The sequence below is a fragment of the Temnothorax curvispinosus genome, unplaced genomic scaffold (assembly GCF_003070985.1).
Source record: "Temnothorax curvispinosus isolate PA1 unplaced genomic scaffold, ASM307098v1 QBEX01017127.1, whole genome shotgun sequence".
In the NCBI taxonomy this organism is placed as follows: Eukaryota; Metazoa; Arthropoda; class Insecta; order Hymenoptera; family Formicidae; genus Temnothorax; species Temnothorax curvispinosus.
The window spans coordinates 1-20,742 of NW_020226907.1; the positions used below are offsets into that span (position 1 = coordinate 1).

The following is a 20,742-nucleotide window of genomic DNA, read 5'->3' on the forward strand; positions in this document are numbered from 1 at the left end:
CACGCGGGTACACTAACAAGGGTCAACAACTCCATCAAATCTCGAAGTCGTATAATATACTATCATAATTGTGTGTAAGCGATATAAACAACGTAGAAAGTGAAACAAATATCGACTGTATAACATACATACTCTTCTCAATAAATGTGAAAATAAATAGTTAAAATAAAACTAAAAGGCATGTTGCAGACCTAACAAAAAATAAAAATATGAAACGTGATTAAAATATTTCATTAAAAAATTTAAATGTGTATTTAAAAAAATATGTCACATTTATTCAATTCTTTCGAATAATTTTTAAAAATTTGAATCTTAAGCGTAAGAATCATGACAATCAAGCAGTGCAATTTGTGGTCGGTTGTCATAATGGTTATTAAATTGATAGTCGTGGGCGTGTTAGGAAACCCCCGCGTGCCAGATCAATTCGTACGAAGAAGGGTGAGTCGCCACAATAAAAGGTCTTTGCACGAGCAGCTAGGAGTTAAGTCGTGGGTAATAATTACCGATCCCTCGTTAGCGCCACCAATAGACGGTCTCGCCCACCTGCCCACGTTATAATAATATAAGCCGCCTCTTTTGCGGTCGGTAGCCCTCGCACGTGCCGCCGGAACCTCTTTTATTCATTTTCTGCCCTTCGTTTCTCACCCTCTCACGCCCCCAGCTGAGAGCGCTCTATCGAGAGTCCCGATTCATTTCCGAATATTCCAACATTCGGGCGTTAGAGATCTTGAATTCTCATATATATCATATAATGTGCATTTAATCTAAATATATAATAGTTTTGAATATAATCTCTTATATAAATAATATATATATGTATTTGTTTATTCATTAAACATGTATGAAACTCGATAAGTTTACTCCTTTTATCGCCATCGATTTCAAAGGTTTTGTCGTTAATTTTTTTATGGGTATCGATTATTCGTAACGCAATTTCAATGATGGATTTACGGATAGCCTGCATAAGTGTGAAAGTGACGAAACTATCGACATATACGTATAAGGATTATGCATAGGAATTGATTATTGCCGGCTATTGCGGCAGCCTCCTGTCTCGAGTCGTCGGCTTAAAGCACCCTTTTCGCAATCCGCCTGATATTCTCGTGCAATCGCACAGGCTTCTCGCTCGGTTAATTGCGTTATTCAGAAACGATCAATCAGCAATTAGCGATCCACTGTCCAGCAGAGGACGCCGGACCGCTGCTATCCGCGGCATGAAAGACCGCTTCGGGCATGCAACATAGAATTATGAATCGTACAATCTGAATAAGGCGCGTTAACCGTATCATTACAATTTCTAATCAAACGTCGGTGCTCGCGGCCTTAATTTGTAAAATTCGATTGCGAAATAACGAGTACAGAATTTTTTCCGTATCAATTTTTTCCTACTAAAAAAAATGGTGATTTTCTGTAATATTTTTCAATTCTTTATCTAAACGTTATTTATATGGATTATTTATATTTTCAAATATTATAAAATGCGATTATTAAATATATTTAATACAGCCAACGAAGCACTTGCTTCTTCACTTCACTGTGTGTGGAAGAACCAGAAATAATTTTGCGTATAAATCTTCCTAGGCGTCCAGGAGCAGGTGATAAATATACGCTTCGTTCCACAAAAGTTGTGTGTCTGAGAATAGTGGTTGGTGCAACCAGTTCCGCGCGTTCTCCAGCACCATTTGCGATGTCGCGAGAAAGAAGACGCGGCAGAAAAAAAAGACCTAGTAGACAAGAGAAGCCCCGGCGGGGACCGGCGGTGAACGAACACGTGATAGCGCATGACGAAGGCATGATGGATGAGGGGGCGGCTAGTTTACGTGATCGGGACATGATCGCTCGCAGGCGGGGTGGTCCGTTTGTCCACCGCTACTCCCGTGTCCGTCTTTTCCCTTTCTGCCTCTCGAACGTGTGTCCTCCTCTCCCTCTGCCTCCCGCTTCCTCGTCCATTCCGTCGTCGTATTCCCTCGCATACGTCGCGTCATACGCCGGAGCGCGGCCGGACGCAGCACCCCTGTCACCGGACTGAGCGATCTCGTTGTCGTGTTCGGTGAATGCGACTATAAAAAGGACTCGCGTACGATCTCGCTTGCCGATATCTCGTCGGGAGACCTTCGAGGTAACGTTTTCGCGGACTTTGCCCACATCGACTCGCGCGATATCATTCGTGGATAGAAATCGAGACCTATATTATACCTATAACGAATGTTTCAGTAAGATAGGTCGTTCGAAAGTTTAACTTTACGTCCATGCATTTCGATCGTCTTCAGCTCTTCTTTTCCTTTAAAAATTTGCATTAAAAGTGATAAAAAAACAAAAGATTAAATTTTCCTTGACTTATATTACAATTTAATACCTTTGAACCGAATGATACTATTGGCTAACTGTGCAGGGTCGGTTTTCTCTATACCAATTTAGGTCTTAAAATGACCTGTCTCATTCCACATCCAGCTAATACCTTTTATCGTGATGTCAGAAAAAAAGTAGATCCTCTCTTTCTCTCCGTCGCACTCCGCGCTCTCCCTACGACCCGCGAAGTCACCGCTGAAATTCGTGCGGACGTTGAAGACGGACTTGGAGTTCACGCTGAGACGTCGTCCCGTGGACGAGCGCACGAGCTCCCGAGTTTGACGAGGGCACGGACAAACAGTCCGGATAGAGAGGATGCATACGAGAAGCGCGGGGCCAAGAAACCAGTAGCCTCTCGTCGAAGCGCCCCGCTGACCTCGTCCGACTCCCTCCGCGCCGAGGATTAGATGCACAGCGATGCTCTGACATGAGGAATGCTTTGCCCGATGCCGAGAGTCGGGAACGAGGTCCTTGCCTCCTGCTACCATATCCCACGCTCTTTTTTCCATTTTCGATGATGTTAATTCTCGATATATCTGTCACGGCAGGAGAGAAGCCCCCGCAGGAAGAAACGAGGCATCTAATTTGAATGCTACTATATTAGTCGCTGCCACACAATGATTATAATGTGGATGAAACTGCGCCAACTTACTGCGGCGGTTTGTGAGCAAATCGAACGAGATGCTTTGTGTTTAGATATTATATAATATAATAACAGCCTGACATCTCTCCGCGTCATTTCAATAAAATTCAGATAAAATTTAGATTTGTATTTATTGCGATGCTATTTTTCCATATAAAAAAAATAAAATTTTTAGCTAAATTAATTATTCCTCAACATTACAATATCAAATTGTATAATATTTCATTTTTATAGGAACTTTACAACATTTGCCAATTGAAATAAAAAAAAATAACATTCTAAACCTTTCAGGTTAATTATTTTAATTTTACTTCGAAGTATTATTTTACGATAACAATAGCTGATAGAGGAAATTACGGGAGGGATATTAAGCTGAGATTCCGTTACGAAAACAAATCCCGAGACAGATGTCTACGAAGAAAGAAATCCCGGGGTCATCGATTCTACCTCGGACATTCGTTACTATCCAAAATCTAGTGAGATTAAGGGACGCGGCTCGATAAACGGGACGACCGCACAGAGATTGATACGGAAGATTCTCACGAGCGGCTTCATCAATCGTGGAGTTACGGAAAAGGCGAATCGTTGTCGGATTGATTTCGTAGCATGTATTACAAACGTCACGATCCCGTAATGACCGATCAGAAGTCCAACTGTTTCGCGGAGGGTTGGAAAGTACAAACGGCCGCACTGTTGTCGTCAGTCATACACCGCGATCAAGTGTGTGCGCTCTGTGAGATTCTTTCTACTTTCAAGTCATCCTTTATTTGGTTATCGTTTATCTTCATCATGTGGAAAATATTTCAACATAGGGAATAAATAAATCTAATAAAGAATTTTGCATACAGTTTTATAATCGGACCGATATCACAAAATATCTTTTTCCTTTTATATTAATTCAAATTAACACCTTTTTTTATAAATAAAATATGTAAAAAAATATACATACTGATGCTCTCTCTTTCTTTAAAAATAATATTCAAAATTTTAACAAAAATTTCAAACTTTATATTGCAAAAGTATTCTCTACTATTTATTTCGAAAAGGCGTAATCCACTTCGATCTTAACATTTTGTATAAAACATATACACTGTAATAAAATTAGGATCCTTAATAAGAGCATAAAGGCTGAATACATCTGTGCGTATAAAGGAACAAAGATGTTTATTCGCCTGTACATATCGAGAATCGTAACGAAGGAGGAAGAATACGGGTACACCCTATGTATGCATATATGCGCGTTGGCATATCGCACAAGTTGAGATAATTGGTCGTACGATCGAGACAAATATTATTTCTCTCCGGACGGAGTCGAGGGAGGATTATATTTGTATGATAATACTTCACACTCGGCTGGCTCCCTATAATGGAAGAGGGAGATCTATGCATTGGGGGAGCGCGCCCAGTGATTCGACTTGCTATTATACGATGTAATCAGTACTCCATAAATATCGGCGTACTCACCCACTTAACGTTAAGAATTCGGATAAGTGTTATGTTTTATAGGCGCGTCACTCCGATCATTTTAACGGACAATAAAAGAGATAATGATTCGACAATGAACATTCGGGATCGTTATTTCTTACGCATAAATCATAAAGAATTACCTGTGTCTCAAAAATGAGATTTTTATTGGTATTGCACATTTCTACAAATAACAATAAGATATTCATCATGCTAGGAGTATTTAACGTAAGAATATAAAAAGTATACAAGGATTATTGTTGATCGATTCATTTTTTGTATAAAGTTATATTTTAGCTGCCTGGCAAGTTCATTGGAAAGAAAGAAGCAACAGTATCACATAATTCCGAGTTCTTCGAAGATGACACTAGAGACGTTGCGTCTTCGGAGTGCCTTTGTACGGCAGGGTCGCAATCTGCAAGCAAGGAGCTCTTGCTCCAAGAGATCGGATAAGAAGAAGAAACAAATCCGCTACCTTTGGGTATGAGAAAACGTGCGACGGCCGACGCGGTGTGTCTATCCCGGTAAGCCGTCTAGGAATGCGTCCTTCTCGCTTAGTCTCCTATTCTATTTCAATCAAGTCTCTATCTTTCTCTCTCTCTCTCTCTCTCTCTCTCTCTCTCTCTCTCTCTCTCTACCTTCTTTGTTTCCTTTTCCCTCTTTTTCTTCCTTTCTGGTTGCTCGCTGTCCAAGTCCAACACGACATTTGAGAAGCCTTCATCAGACCCCAATATTCAGGGCATATCATTTCGCCTGCCACCCTGTCGGCGGTAGATCAAATCAATCTCGATCGCGACGCGTTGCTCGACCCTTTTCCAAGTTCTTGAGACGCCCGCGTTAATATTATACCGCGTGAGGTAATATTACTCATAGTATAATGAGCTCTCTCAGCTACCAAACCGGCTCAACTACGGCTGCATTTCTAAGAGGCTATGCTATAGTAGAATATAGCTCAGTACCTAGAAACGATGAAACTAAAAAGAATTAAAAAATATACATTATACACAACAGCCAGATAATTATTTATATATTCCACAGCGAAAAATATTATCTAGTTCGTTGAATTCTTTAATCAACAACAATGGGTAATCAACACAATGCTAATTATTTTTACGCGTTATTTATTTCAACAATGCGTCAGGAAAAAGTTTAACGTTCGCCAATATAAGCGACCGTGAGTGCAGATTTTCGAAGCTTGATGCGCATCGCTCAACATCTAGGCATCTATATAGGCGCACGCATTTCTGCCGATGCACCTAAATCCGAGACAAATTGTGTCGGCAAACACAGCATTGTTCGCGAAGAAAAAACCGCCGGAGCGTGTTTACGTCACGCCGCCCATTCTGAAAAGTAATCTACACCGTATTGTCGCGCCGGCGGTGTGCGCGCGCCCGGCCATCCACGAAAGACTTAGTGCCCTCCCTCCGCCCCTTTTCGCTCTTTAGTACGGGCTTTAGTCCCCGCGATATTCACAAGGACGCCGGCCGCGGCACGATCTGTCACGGGCATCGAGACTCGCGGTCGGATGATCGCGCGTAAGCGCGTTATTCGCAGCGGCCTTTCAGACCTCGGCGGTATCGTTGCCTCTTACTCGAGGGGTTGGCACTCCGCGCGAGGGGTGGGGTAAGTCCCATCACGTCGGCACCGGTCGCCATCACCGTCGGGATTATCTTCGGGTCCTGGTACCACGCTGCTCTGCGGCTCTCCTTCTTCCCTTACCTGATCGCACTCTCTGAGAACTTAAGCGCTAAATTGTTACTCGAAGTAGCGAGACCGACAGAATGGAATTCACACGCATCCTACATTTGTGTGGCTAAATGCGGACCCCGTTCGGTTTACAATTCAGTTTGTTTAGTAGAAATGTTTCACGAACAAGTATTTTTCCGCAGGAATTATTCGGTTATAAAGATATTGAGATGTACAAAGATTTATTTCGAGTTGCAGAACTGCAAGTTTCGACGAAAGTTCTGCAGAAAAAGTTATGGGCTTTCGTCAACATATTCCAACTGCAAAAGGCTGAGCTTGCGAAAGCTCTCTCGTTTATGTTTCGTTTTTGTAAAGTCAGTAATAAACGAAAATATAATCCGACTTCGGGTTTATGCGATTCTTTTTATGAACTGCTTGATATTTTATGAGATACTTTTTAAATATCTTTTTAAAGTTTCTATAAGCTATAATTACGTAATGTAAATAATTTACTATTCATTAATTCCTTTAGATTGTGTTTTATGAAAAGTCATTTTAGATATATATTGAATCGAGTTGAACATAATCTTAAATACATTTCTACGGTTTAGATTCATAGCTAAACTGCCAGAATTAAGAAAATACAATGAATACAATGACTAAAGCAAAAGAAGGACAAAGGTGGAGACACGCGCGGCTTGCTGGCCGTTTCTATCCCGTTGCAGCTGTGAAACGCGTACCATCGGCTTTGGTATCCACGATACCTAATTTTTAAGAGTATGTCCGGAAGGCGGGAGGGGGGCAAAGGAACCACCTGGAACCCCCGGATCAAGGGAGTGGAGAGACTATTCGGATGCGCCGATCCATGCAACGAGCCGCCGCGAAATAAGGGATGCTCTCTCTCCTCCACCCTCCACCCTGTCCCCGGCCACCGACGGTTTTCGACAGTGCCGTAACGCGGTACCTCCGTCGCGTACCGGGGCCCTCGACCACCGCTTTTTGCGACCGGCGCTCTGTATACGCGCTCTATATACATGTAACTAATACCGATGCTGTTTGGGGCACCCCTCGCCCGAAGGGTACGCCGAGACTTAAGCACGAGCATACTTACCGCATGTTGCCATAATGAGTCGCGGGGTAGAATGCGCGGAAGAGGGAGAGATATGGGGTGGGTTCGGGACCCCTCTCCCGCTCCTGTTCTCTTTTCATTCAATGCCGCAAAGAGCGGCCGATGCCTTCAAAGGAAGATTAAAGTGCCGCGATCCTTGGCAGTTTGTTTATCGGCCAGCTTTCTCTTTCTTGCTCTGCCCGCGTTATCCTTTTTTTTTCTTCCTTCGTCTTCTGCTTCTCTTCTTTCATCCTTCTTGCCTTCTTCTACGTGTACGCGCCAGATTCACCACGACGTATTATGAACCAATGGAATCGAAGAGCGCTTTTTTTCGCAGACAGAATTTTTTGTTTCAATTAAACGCGATGATATAATATTATTATTTTGTGATCGAAGTCATCACTTGAAGAATACTGATTATTGTTATCTTATTGTCCGGATCATTTTCATTTCAAGCATTACCATTCAAAGCATTACTTTATTTAAAATATTACTTTTTGATTTTCATTTTTCTTCTTTTTCTCTTTTTTCGGACGATGATCAATTTCTATCTTCTTTCTTCTATTGAAAAATTTTAATTTTTATCAATCACGTTATATATCACATATACAAATGCAGCTTTTCACGATGCACGCTGCTGATCTTTCGTCCCCGCTTTAAAATCATTGATGGCAATCCAATTTGTCAGTGTACATTTTCTGTAGCGTTGCTCGATAACTGTAAAAGTTACCCATCCCGCGATCCCGCCGCTCACAAAGCGCACGTAAAATCACCTCTGGACGCCGCAGTACGCAGTATACGCGCTGGATGTACAAGGGTTCAATCGCGGTTTTGCGAGGGGTTGGAAAGTCGGCACACGGAGGGACGCGGCACAGGGGATGTTTCGGAGAGTAGGGCGTACATACACCGGCGGAGGGAAAACATGGTGGCCAACTGGTTGCGGCATTCATCAGAGGCGGTGCTCCGCGTACCTTTTGAGATCTCGTCTTTTTTATCGTTCTCCGTGTACACGCGTACATCGGCACGAAGGGGAACGGCAGAAAAGAGCGAGAGCAAAAGAGAGAGAGAAAGAGAGAGGTAGAGTAGGGGGGCGACTGGCTCTATGAGAAAAACTCTCCATTGAAACTATCGACGAGAAAGGAGCCGCCTCCGTGTCGGCTCCCTTTGCGCGATCCGCTTCGATCCTACGAGGAATCATCGGGAGGTATTTACACCTTCTTTACGCCGGAGAGCCGCACGCAGCGCATTATCGCCGGGCTCTGCTTAATCATGCGTGGCGCGCGCGCCCTGCCATTTACAAAGCCGCACGTACGTAATTGTAAACGTCGTCACAAAGAAAGCGCGCTTTTCTCTCCGCAGCCACGTTTCGTAAGATGATGTCTCTCGCGTAAATATAAAATATCTTTGAAGTCGCATAAAAAAGATAAACACATTAATAATAACCGGAAAACCGCGTAATTATAGCGCGTATTCCGTGTCTCGCTTTTAGCACTAATTAATTGCGATCGTTTTTAACCGGCGATAATGTCGAACGCGATTTTCCAGCATTTATTAGGATTTTCATCATCGAGGATCTTTTTTTTTTAATAGTCGATAGCATCGTGAGATAATATTTTTCCCAGGGAAATGATACATTCCCGTGAATTGTCCGTTGTCCGGCCGAGAGACGCGAAAGTTAGCAGATAGGACGCGAGAAAAAGCGGAGATATGGCGCTTGCGTTACGTTGCGGCGAACGGCCCGAAGGGAGAATGGAAACAGGCGAACCGCGCGCGGCGCGGATCAGAAGCGTGTGGCGAATCTCCCTCTCGGATGTTTCCAATTACGTTTACGTCCCTCAGTCTCTGCGTCTCTCCCTCCCGCGCTCCCATCCCCCTCGTACCGGTGTCTGATTACACCGCGATGTCGGGCAACGCATTCGTCGCAAAAGAGATGCACTTGCTGCCGCGCCCGCGTCGTCCTTCGTCGCCGGGCGCCGAAGCCTGAAATCAGAGAATAATAAAATTCACCTAACGCCGTTTACGGGATACGGGCGCCCCCGGACGCGCTTCCGCGTAGCGAGGCGCAGCTCGCAGAAAAGGGCAAATGCGAGGAGTAATCCGATACGTTACGGCGCAAGTTTCGCGAGGGTAACTATGTTTCGACAAAGTTTGGCCCTTTAAAGAGTGCCGATATATCGAGACGCGCTTTATACTCCTTCTCGTGCACATGTGGGACACGAATAGCCAATTGGATACTGCTGGGATATTCAAATGCCCTGCTTATTCGCTTCCGTTTTAGAGGAAATGTTGCTGAATATGTGCAATTTACATGTATTGTAGTTTATATATCCCCAATATATATACATTTTTTTTTTAAATGATGAGTGCAGTAGAAGCCGATATCGCATTTATATAGCAAATCGCTCGATTGCTACCCTCCCCGTTGTTATTATACGTACATGGCTAAATCAATTACTCACAAATTGTAATTATTATTCTCCGCGGCGTATCTTTGTCCCGCGTTATTTTTTTTTGTTCCGATAATCACATTGCGCCGGTCTCTTTTTGTCGCGGTACGAGACATTTAAAGCCCGCGAGCGCATAATCCATTGTTCACACGGATAATTTTATTAATGTACGTTAATCCGCGTGTTCCATGCGTTCAAATGCCCGTATTGCAGTTCGTTAACTTAATGGCGATTATCAGGATGAAATACAACTCGTAAATGCGCGAGGCGCAATCCGGATAAGCCGAAAGGCAATAAAGAGGAATTGCAAATGCTTCGGATGAAAATGCTGCCAACAATGCGGCCCCGATAGTATTCTATTCGTGTTAAACGTTCGAATAACACCGTTGCGCATGAAATCGGTTCGATTAAAAATACCGCTAAGCGTCGGGTTGTTTTGCGGAATATTCGATACAATAATAGGTCGAACTATAAGCGAAGCGTAATACAAGTTTGCGAACGATACTGCGAAAAATCGATAATGCGAAAGAGATATGGCGAGTAAGCGGTACGATGTTCCAATAAGAAAACCTATGTAGCTATTGATTAATTTAGTTCTGCACCGAGATAATTAATCCGAAATGTCAACGTATCGCGGACAAGCGCGGCATATGGGATTCGTCGCGTTTCGACGCCGACTTGATAAATCCAATTGTACGCGTCGGCTAAAGCCGAAAGGTACACGAAGGCCGTGTCGAAAGACGCGCTACCGAACTTGGACAACAACTTGCTGCCGCGTGTTTCACGGCTATCAGCCGAGAGCGCTGCCTAGCTGGAGGGCAATATTAGCGCGGAGAGGCTGCAGCGCATAAAGACGTTATTATCCTGACGGCTCTCGTTCGCTCGCCGCATTCACTCGCCGAATGCGGCACCGTTTCTGAAACTCCGCGAGGCGGCTCGGAAGAGAGCGTGTATCAGCGTCGAAGAGATATCTCGAGAAATCCCGCGCTTCCCGCTGAAACGTAATGTATTTATCTTGTAAACGGTGCGAATCAAGTTTTCAAGTATAACGAATTTAAGCAAAATATTGGTACAAGCGGATAAGCTAATTCGGCGGTAGCAAAGCTAAGAATCTTCGCAACTTGAGTCTTCGGGATTTGGCTTGCGCCAGTTTCAAAATAAAAACAGACGCGCGAGGAGGCAAGATTGACCAACGAATAAGAAGATAATCTTCCTCGCCGGAGAGTTTGGTCATTTTTCTTTTCTCTAATGATCTCATTTCTTTCGCTAATCTGACAATCTGTCAATCGTCCGCTTATTTCAATTCCTGCACTTCCATTTCGTAACTTTTCGCCAAATCGACTCTATTATCATCCTCTGTTAACTATAATCCTCTCCCTTTCGGATGTTCCGAAGACCATTCACAAGTCTCATCAAATTTTCGTCAAACAATCCGTGCGCGCGTCGACGTGTTCGTCGATTTTCGTCTTCTAAGCACGTCTGGCCGATTAATTGCGTATCGATCGGATGCACATTATTTAGTGTCGATAGCGAGAGATCATTTGTACTTTGTGGATACTTAGATCCCTCTTGACACTTCTTGTGTACATACTCGCGATGAAGTCACGCGAATGTTCGCTTTAATCGAACATTCATTACTTGATACAATACAATACACTGAAGTCTGTTTTACAAATAAATTGACTTCAAGTTTTATTCTCGCCTTGTCATTATGCGGAAAAAGAAGAAATCCACGAAGATATATTTCGAGTCTTTTTTTTAAGTAGAAAACAATTGCGCATTAAAAGAAAAAATATTTTGTATGATTTCTAATTCTGTTATTACGACAATTATGTCAAGCCGACACAGTTTTCTATTTTTCACTCGCACATTATACTAATGGCAGAGAACAGCGTGGAACAAATCGTATTGTAAAATCAATTTCTCATCGCACAATACCGCTAACGCGAAGTTATGATTGGTGCGAATAATTGACAGGCATATATGCGCTTTTCGAATATAAAAATAATTGGTAGCCGACGAGTTTTTCGCGGGCGACGGACTTCATACGCTGCGACGAATGATCGAAATAATTTACGCATCCGCGTCGGCTGGATGCATCCGCGCAACTTTCTCGACGGCTCACATTGTATCTACGTTGCGTTTTTTTTTTTTTGCCGCGTTATTTCTCCCGAGCGCGTCGTTAATCGCGCCGATTGCCGGCACCAGCGAGAAAGAGGCTAGGTACGCAGGTAATTGGCGCTTAATTGGACCCACCTGTTCCATCCGGCCGGGCAAAGGAATCTCGACTCTCTTACGCTATTTATTTTAAGCGAAGGGGTTGGCCTCTCGATTACTTAGCACTTGTGTCAATTCCCTTAACGACGAATTACGGATTTCATAAAGATGTTTCTCTTTTAATCCTTTATAAAAATCGTTTTGCGCCAAAAAATGCATTTAATTTGATAAATTCCATTTATCAAAACTGGACCGTTAAAAAGGATTCCATTTATCTTAATATATGTGCTTCATTTTTATATATAAACATAATCAGAGCGAAGCATTTCTTCCATATGATCCTTTTAATTCCTGCAACTTTATCTTTTACAAATGTTTCAACTGCAAACTATAATTCTTACAGTACTGTAAATTGCACAATAAACACCACTAAATAAGTTATAAAGGAAACACCGCATCTTTTTTAGCGTCAACAACCATCAGCAAACGTGATTTGTCAGATATATACATATTTCGAAAATACATTCGCTCTAATTCCACGTTAATACGCCGTTTCGTGCGACTTGCCTTGTATGCGAAGTAATCGCTTTAAAACGCTCGCTAATTCTCAAAGAAAGAGCAAACGCCGGTTTTTACTCGCGGCCGCCATTATCTCTCATTAGAGTGGGCTCTTTTAGCGGAATCCCGTGGCGTCCCTCTTATGTCAACCCGCGCTCATGTGTGGTGGGCCGAGAAAACGTGAAAGATAAAATAAAGGCAGGGGGGGGGATTCGAGAAAAGGGGTGCGACAAAGAAGGGTTGGACAAAATGTACCGACACGCTGCTCGCGCATGTATATGCGATTGCGCATGCAGACGGACTCGAGGAAAAAAATCAAATAAAATAAAATTGATGGGTTGTCGAAGGCAGATAAATCGAAAGGTGGATTACGACGGTCGTGATGGACACTGTGTGTGAAAGCGACGTCGGGATGTCAAACTCTATCGTCCATCCGTGTCGGACCGTTCTCGTCCGCCGTGCGAACTACTACGCATGGAAGCTCGCAAAGAAAATTACGCGTAATCGATAAATTAAAACCTATCCCATTATCTTATAATGCCAAAGAAGTGAAGGGACGAAGATTGACACTATGAAGATAGAAAAACTGATTTCACGCACGTAAATCTTAACTAAAAAGGCCAGTAACAATTAATCATTGATTTAAATAACTCGCAGTAGAGTGAGTAGAGAATGATGCACGCAATTAGAGGACCAGCAAAAGAATCAATTTTTATTAGATATAATAAACGACATTCATAATAAGGACTAGAATAAACTACGATACAGTAAACTATGCCGATCAATATATTTTAATTAGGACTGATTAATGAATTACAAGGATACTTTGGGGTCTAATTAGCGCTCTCTAGTTCTTATTAAAAAACTTGAAAAATTATGTTTCACGTTACTGTCGCGTTATGAAGAATTATTCTGACGGAAGAAAAGTAGAGAAGGACTACTGAATCGAAGGCGCGGAAAGAGAGAAAATCCACGCGAGACTCAACCAGTGTCGCAATTTTGTATTATTTTTCACACACTCACGCGTGCACACAGTGACAAACTTACCTCGGCGACGTGAAAAGATCCGCGGGGAGCAGCTCGGCGGCGGGCAGAGACAGGGAAAGAGACGAGTCTCGTTGAACGACGACGGGCGAACGACGACGACGACGACGGCGTCGGCGACGGCCGGCGTTGCGTGCGAGAGTGGCGTCGCGACGCCGGGCGTCGGCGTGGATCTCGCACGCGCGCCGTGCCTTCCGCGTCGCGCGCCGAAAACAATGGCGTCGTCGGGGTTCTCCGTTCCGAACGGGGCACGGAACACCGCCCACGGCAAGCGCCGCCCCCGTCCGGCAACAGCGATCGGTGGCGAGGCCGCCGAAGCCTTCTTCGGGGCGCCGCGCGGAGTTGCGCGATGCCGCGCCGCGCGGCACAATTGCGGTTTATCCCCACCGTCGACGGTCGGCGAGCGCGACGGGCCACCGCCACGCCATCGCCGGCATGGCTCCACCCAGATACACGCTATGCCGCACTGGTCCTGGCCGAGAAGCCTCGTCAGGGGCAACGTTGCCCGGAGGCAAGGCAACTGCCTGGTCGACTCCGCTCGCGCCGGCCGAAGGAGTGAGCGAGAGCGAGAACGGGGGGAGAAAAGAATGAGGAACGGAGACGGCGAGAGAGGAGCGGCAGGGGAGAGCAGGGGGCAACGCCAACCGAAGGGAGATGGTGTATACGATGTGTAGGGAACGCGCTTAGGGGTGGGGGCACGCCAAAATCGTGCGGCAGGGATCTCCGCATGCGGGAAGGCAGACTCTGGTGGTCAATCGGGCGCCGCGCACCGCAGCAGCGACGCGTCACTGCACCCCTGTTTTGGGAGTCGGGCACGTGCTTCTTTCCTCTCCACCGACGCCGCGCGTTCAACTGCATTCCGGTTGCTCGCAGGCAGAGCTCGTCCGCAGCCAGCCAGGCGCGATAAACGCCGATAAACCGCGAGAAGCCGCGCATCCACGCCCGTGCCGAGAGACACCGCTGTGAGAGACACCGCGCAGCTGAGTCCTGGATATTCTTGCCTCCTTTGTAACGCGGTGTACGGCGTATTGATAACGTCGTTCGCGCCCTCATCGCAACCTGACAGATAATCTCGCGAGCATTCCTGACGCTGGCCCGATCTTCCGTCATCCGAGGATCCGTGTCCCGGTCTCGGATCCGTCGACATCAACGCGGTATATCGCGCTAAACCGAAGAAAGTTGACAGCGCATCAATCCGCGTTAAATCAATTGCCAAACAGTGTGGATTCCCCGAGGTGGCGAGGTTCGATGTACTCTCGTTAAACTGTGCGATTATATTTAATTATACAGTGTGTCAGTGAGATCGCGGCAATTGAGTCGCGGCGTACTCACTCGTCGGCAGCTGATTTCTCGAGGTTCCTCAACCGGCGAACTGAGGAGCGTGGAGGCTCCGATCAACGGAAGCCGCGCCAAGAAAGTGCTGTGAACGGAGCAACGCCGTCGCGGATTGTGCTTTCAGCTGGTGGCTGGATCCGGCCTGACCACGGCCATTCTCGACACGGTACGTTCGCATTCAGTTTCGCGATGAAAAGACGATTCGCCCAACGGGACGTCTGACACATTTATTCGACACTAAGAGTTCGAGAATCTCTTGCTTACAAACACGAGCCCTTTCTAAACACATGTAAAGCATTAAGAATAAAGCTACAACAGCTTACGTTACTGCTAAGTCACTGTTTAGTTTGGAGTTTAGAACTACTAGAGTTTATAGGGCTCTTTAAAGCTTAAGTTTATATTTAGTTAACTAATCATCGTGTTTACTCCGAAAAATCGAGTGTTTGTCGTAGTGTTTGTGTTATTATCGTAGAGAGGAGAATTGACTTTTTCACAATACTTTTTGCCTAAATTGTATTTCTGTTTCTAATGAATGAATTGTATCTTTTCTCATTTTCGGAACAATACAAATGATGCGAATAGCCTTTCATTCTTGATATTTAATAATTGATCAGTATGATAACAATATTCTTTTAAGAAAAAGAATTAAACTATTATTAATTTCAAATAATATATGTTTTGAGAGTATTTAAGAACATAATAAATTTAATAAATTATGTATTCTTGCAATTAGAATACGTTTCTGATAAAGAATTATTAATTTTCATGCAATATATTTTGTGAGTTTAAGCAAAACTGTCGTCGGTTTAAGCATTTCATTCTAATTTATCAGATTACGAGATTCTCCTCCCTTTTATCTAATAAGAGCAGAAATATCTCATCTGGAACTGACAGAGAAGCGAATTTTCTCTGCGAGAATCATCTTTTATTATCTATAGAAAACTGTAATAAACCGAAATAGATGTAATAACTTGGACAGGCAGAGCACGGCGGGCGAAGGTTAGCTACAAATTGCGCGTGGCACAATGGCGTTGTTAACGCTCGAGTACCTCATTATGATCGCGAAAAAAGCTGTCGATCACAAGCGGAATGCGTCGGGCTTGTTTAACGAAAGTGCGCGAAGCATTACCGCGACGCCTTTTATTGCAACTTCGATTCTCTAATGCGCAACAGATATCCTATTCACGTTTCAATCTCGTTCTATTTGATTTGTATAACTTGATGATGAAAATTGTGCGATGACTACATTTCAGATAAAGTGAAAGACGAAAGAGGCTTTCAGTGGACTTCTTTTCCATAATTGTGATTGCATTCTACACTTTTATTGTATAACTAAATATTCGCAGTTAGATAGATGTTACTATTTTACTTAAGTTTCAACATTATAGTTTTAATATTTCTTCTGTTTCGTGCGCTCGTAATTATTAATATTCCAATTTCAACGAGATAGATAAAGAGAAATAAGAAGTGCATGTGTATATTGCAACGTTCTTATTGTCTCGTTCGTGAGCAGAAAAGGACATTATGAAAGACACGCTAAATTACTTTTCATCAAAAATGCTTTTATATAGTTGCAGGAATCATATTTTACAATGTTTGAACTTCTCTGCACCGTTTTAGCTTGCATGTTTTATTCGAGAAGCATACGAGATAGTTGCCATTATTTTTAGACGAAGGGAGAGAAACGAACGCGCTTCGCTCATTGAAAGTGATACAATTTCGGAAAATAACAGATGTCTCCTCGAGTGCTTAACAAAGAAAGCGTACCTCGGAGATTTCGTGAAAAGCCCTTTGTCGTGCCTGAAGCGTCGGCGGTGAACGGGAAAAAAAGGACTGGGCGGAGAAAAATCTTAGACTCAATTATTTACTAATTCCGCGTCCCTTCTCTTGTGGCTATTCTGTCAAATTGATTCACGTTTTGTGTTTTGCGCAAACCTTGTCTAATCAATTAAATTTGAAACAATAAAATATCGTTCAATATAAATTAGCTTCAATAAGTAGTCTCGTTCTGAGGCCACAGAATAATTGAAGTTTCAAATTTACGCGGAAAAAAAAATCAAATTATATTGTTTAATACGCGCATGGAAATCTGATTCAGCGGTGTTACTCGTCGGAGCACGACAGAGTGTGTCGGGGAATTAAAAACGATTAACTCGCGTATCCGATTCGAATTAGCGCGACGTAGCGAGTATACGCGCTCGCAGTTTACTGCCGGTGTCCTAATTGGCGCAAATTAATGCATCGTGCTTAAACTTCCGCCTTTCGCGCTCGACGGGATGCAGGTCGCCTGTGAGATATTCCGCTTTTGTGTGCCGAGAAGGTAGCGCGCGGAGTCGCATCGTTTCAACGAGACTAAACGCAGCTCGTTTCTCAGATCCCCGTCGCGTTCTGCACGCCGCGCCGCCTCGGTTGTCCGGATAGCTCTGAGGCAGTAAATTTCGTTGGTATTTCATTCCACGCTCTGCTACCTGAAAATCCTCAAGTGCTCGCGTAAAGTAGTCTACCATTTTCATGTCTCCTCGAGCTTTTTTATTCATTGAGTCGCGTAATTATTGTTATAATCGCGATCAATCGTCGTTGCCGGCAGAAAATTTCGTCAATGTATAAAAGAACTAAAATAATTTTGTTACTACAACGTTTACACGCGGTATCATTAAACGCGACGCTCGTGCGACAAATATTAATCAAAGCTTGCACGAAATCCACTTAAATAAATTATTCAATATCGTATAAAATAAATATAGTTTGCAGGGCGTATTCGTATTCGTCCGCGAAATACTTATGCAAATCTATCTGTTTTTATTCTACCGCTAAGTGACGTAGATCGCCACCGAGCGCGGGGAAACGTTTCTGTAATGTCAAGAGTTGCAGGACATTAAGTATCAACGACTAAATTATTTATCCCTCTGCCAGTCGCGCGAAATCGCGTTTTGACAGTGTAGATCCAATCGAGATCTCGGTATAGGTGGAGAGTACGAGCTCTCTCGCTTTCCCTCTCTCTCACTCTCTCTCATGCTATCGCTTGGAGAAGCAGGGTCTCGGGAGTGAGTCGCGACGAGACGCGGAATGATCTCGCGGTCGACCACGTTTAACGACCCTTGGCTCGCCGCTTTACAGCTTGCACTTTTCGATCCGGCCGGGCGCGCGGGTATTGATGTCCCCCGCTTTGCCGTCGGCCGTCGTGACGTTACCGCGACCGGGCTTGAAAGGAGCTAATGATCTACGAGTCTCGCCGAATGACAATTAACGCTCGTCCCGACGCACGCCGGCGTGCGATGATTAACCGTGATGAGATGAGGGGCACGCCGGAATGCGCATAGACGCGCTGCGCTCGCGGCAGCTTCGCGCGCACACGTCGGATTTCTCGATCGTCAGGATCGAAAAGGCGTTACGGCAGGTGTTCGATAGTGCGACGGTGATTAGATGATTTCTCGTCTTGCATACTGATTTCGACGATTTCATTCTGAAAATAACTCTATCGGTTGATTTATTTGCCACGCACACGTTAATTATTTTTGTTTATGAAGAATGTCGTTCCATGTTAATTATCGTGAAGCTTTGATAAATAGAAGATAGGGATATATATCGTTAGGAATGATGCTCATTTTTTATGTACATATATAATCTTCCGCGGTTTGTGCAGTTTTAAAAATAGAATAACCACTGATAAGGATGCTTTATTTCAAAGTCAACGTATAGTCTTAGAAAGTAATAACACTGTTGCAGTGATTTACTGTTACAGAATATGAAATATTATGCAACGTATCAATATCTAAAATTTATTCACGCTTATTGAATCACTTCTGTAACAACATCGCAAATTCGAACAACGGAAATCGCGATGTTTTCGGAAAGAAATCGGATTAAAATTCAATTTTTGATTTCACAATTTTTAAATTATAACGATCTTAATTGCATCAATTTTATAATAACGCAACGCAAACTTTCCTCGCGGCTTTTCTTCGCGTTATGCATATAATTTTCGATTTGTTGTTGTGGCGCACAAAGTAATACGAACAAATTTATGCGGGACGTAATCAGCCTTGGAAAAATTCGGAAATTTACCGCCGACACGGCAATGTTTATTATTTGCCCGGGCGTTATTTATTTTTTGGCGCACTTTGAAATTTGCTTTTGGCGAACCAGTTTCGACGGCGCCAATATTTGCCGCGCTTCGCGGGCGATAATCCCCCGAATTATGTTCTTTGAAGCCGCGTTATTTACGCGTGTGCAGCGCATCGTGTCGCGTCGCATCGCGTCGCGACGCGCCGCGTCGCATCAGCACTGCGGAAAGGTATAAGGATCAATTGAATTTTCGTAAATTGCCGTGAATTTATAAAATTATTGTGAACGTATGTAAAATTATTTCGCCCGTTGCGCGCCAGCGTTCGTTATTAATCGTTAACACCGGCTCGCCGTTCGCCGTCGGCTACGCGACCCGCCGTCGTTGGCTGAGTTTTTTTTTCATTTTTTGGCGTAACGCCTTTTTTCTCGCGTATCGCCAAGTAAAAATTTCGCAATGTGATTATAAGAACGACGCGAAATTGTAAATCGAAATGCGCTCGCCGCGCGTCTGTTAATAATCCATGCTCCCGATACGTTACATCGTTATGCTCGAAATTGGTTTTTGATCGCGCTCCGCACTAAATAATCATCGCGCAGCGATATATTCCCCGTGAGAGTTACGGCATTATCGGCGATATTATCCAGGCTCCGATAATATGGTATCCGCGTTATAACATGTTATACGAATTTTAACGTGTTTTCGATCAACATGTCGTTTTTGGGAAAACGGCGGTGGATTTTTTCTATTTTTTTTTGTTCTAAATAAAGCGCAGAGAAGGGGGAGGGGGGGGGGGGGGGAAAAAAACGAGTTATTAGTACTTCCTCTTTTCTCTTAAAATTCGATCTTTTAGAAGATATTACCTGTGAAGATGTTACCTATGTGTACAATCATAAGGATATTATTCTAATAGGAATAAGACTGCGTTTACTTTTCGAGAAAGTTAAAAGAGCAAAAAACTTTGTAAGAAAGGTTCTACAAAAAGCATAATGCATATTGAACAGGTTTATTGACATAAGTACACCGCTTATCAGACGTATCTTCATTTTTGTCATATCAAGTAGCACTAGTGCATTTATTCTAAAGTAAATACGTATTATTTAATCAATACTCTTTCGCTTCATGTACGATGTTTTTCCTCTCTCTTTCCGAGGGGATTAGGCGCAAGAGCGTCTAATTAACAATAAGAGCCGATTGCAGCGGGAGAAACCTAACCGAGCCATTTCGAATGATTTTAGCACTGTGTTAGCGTGGCCGGAGGTGGCGGCGGTGGAGACGGCGGCGGCGGCGGCAGCGGCGGCGGAGGCGGCAGTGGCACGGTCGGCGGTGGTCGGCTGAGCCTGCACCTTCGTCCTTGCGGAGGTAGCGGTGGCGGCGGCATCGCCGAAAGTGACAGCGCTCCGGAATACCCGCCGAGCGCTGCGGCAGTGCGGAGCAGGGAGGCGGCGGCGGCGGCGCTGCACGCGGCAAGGACCCTGTTGGGCGCGGGGGTGGCTAACCCTTGCTCGCCCACCCCCGAGCCGCCCTTTTGGAAGATGCCGCATAAAGGTCGGTCGAATCAATTTACTTTAATTTGCTCGCGAACGAGCGCGAGAAAACGAGGTGTTTGGCGATTGACCGGGAATAGTATTGACACGGCTGGTAGTCGGTAATCGATAAACAAATAGTCGATTTTCTAAATTCGGTCAGCAAATGAGCTTTGCCGGCAGCAACTCTTGTCAGTGGATGGAGTCCATTTGTGAGACCCATATAGTTGATTTGTTCTGCGAGAAAACATTATCAATTGCCGAACATTTTGTTTAAGTGAGTGAGATAAACACGGAAAACT

General features: G+C 44.1%; 1 long non-coding RNA gene across 1 annotated transcript; it reads right to left on the bottom strand.

Moving 5' to 3' along the window:
- Positions 1–4,600: 4,600 nt before the first annotated feature.
- On the bottom strand, positions 4,601–13,648 carry LOC112467283. The gene is made up of 2 exons (XR_003042232.1): positions 13,520–13,648; positions 4,601–9,230 (listed from the first exon to the last, which is right to left on the bottom strand). It is a non-coding gene; the product is annotated as an uncharacterized LOC112467283 (long non-coding RNA).
- Between the last annotated feature and the right edge of the window lie 7,094 nt (positions 13,649–20,742).